Consider the following 1,203-nt stretch of genomic DNA (forward strand, 5'->3'; position numbering starts at 1 on the left):
CCAGATTTCTTCTGTTGACGATCGAAAAAAAAAAAAAAAAAAAAAACAGAGATAAGAAATTGCTTCGAAACATCTCCAGAGATAAAGAAATTGTTTCGAAACATCTCGCAAAGATTATCCTTATCCACAAATATTAATAAAAGGCGAAAATACTCTCTCGTTAAATAAACCATCTATCCACATCGATACATTAAGATCGGAGGCAAATTCCCAGAATGCGCCTTTTCCGGTGAATGCGTGTCATAAATTATTATATAACCATACCTAAAAGTAAGATCGAAAGGTGACTGTCGATCACGTTTGGGAAAATCACTTCCTCACCCGAACGCATTTAGACAATAAAAGTATATCACCATATAAGTATTTCTATTGTTTTTAAATGCTCTTTTGAATCCCACACAAAGCATATCGTTACTTGGAAATACTATTTGGGGACGATGTGTAAGAGTGAACTTTGAGGAGTTCCTATTTGCAATGCCTCTCCACGGGAAAGAGTTAGACACCAGGGTCGTTTTTTTTAATGTGGGAGAAAAGGAACAAAAATAAATATTGTCTCAGTCGTGAAGGATTTCTCCTCCACTGAGATAGAACAAGAAATTGAAGTTTAGCATCCGAAGAACGGATACTACACTTTGATCTTGGCCCGAAGGCCTGTGAGGAGTTATGCAACGAGATATTTTTTCAAATTATATTTAAGTCAAAGAAACCCGGAAAGATGAAGTAAATCAAAAACTCTCCATCCATAGCCCTGGAGGGGCATAGGCCATCTACAACTTTTGTAGATGTTTTTTGTAGCGAGGAGTTCTTTTTTACAGGGTGAGGGTGCTGGCCTCACGCGCAACCTTCCCAGCAGGTACATACAGCGCCTAGTCTTCCCAAATGGTCACCCATCTGGTACTGGCCAGGCTCAACGTTGCTTAACTTCGGTGATCTGGCGAGAACCGGTGTGTCAACGTGATTGTGCCGTACAAACTCTAGCATTTAAAAAGAACAAAAACTATTTGAGTAGAAGAAGCAATCTGAAGAGTGAAGGGGTGTGATTTTGCTGCTTGTCCGATAAATCGGGATTATGCATGTAAGGATAAACAAGTGCGATGTATTCTTGAAAGCACATTCTATTTAAGTACTTTTCAAACAGGCACAAATATGCAACATTGCATTGATGAGACAGAGGTTGCAGCTTGGTAGATAGTGCGGTTAATT

General features: G+C 39.2%; 1 pseudogene; it reads right to left on the reverse strand.

Annotated features, from left to right (window-relative positions):
• Positions 1–854: 854 nt before the first annotated feature.
• Positions 855–971, reverse strand: LOC145256706 (5S ribosomal RNA; annotated as a pseudogene).
• Between the last annotated feature and the right edge of the window lie 232 nt (positions 972–1,203).

This window comes from Euprymna scolopes, chromosome 32, assembly GCF_053919585.1.
Source record: "Euprymna scolopes isolate OS-2025 chromosome 32, ASM5391958v1, whole genome shotgun sequence".
In the NCBI taxonomy this organism is placed as follows: Eukaryota; Metazoa; Mollusca; class Cephalopoda; order Sepiida; family Sepiolidae; genus Euprymna; species Euprymna scolopes.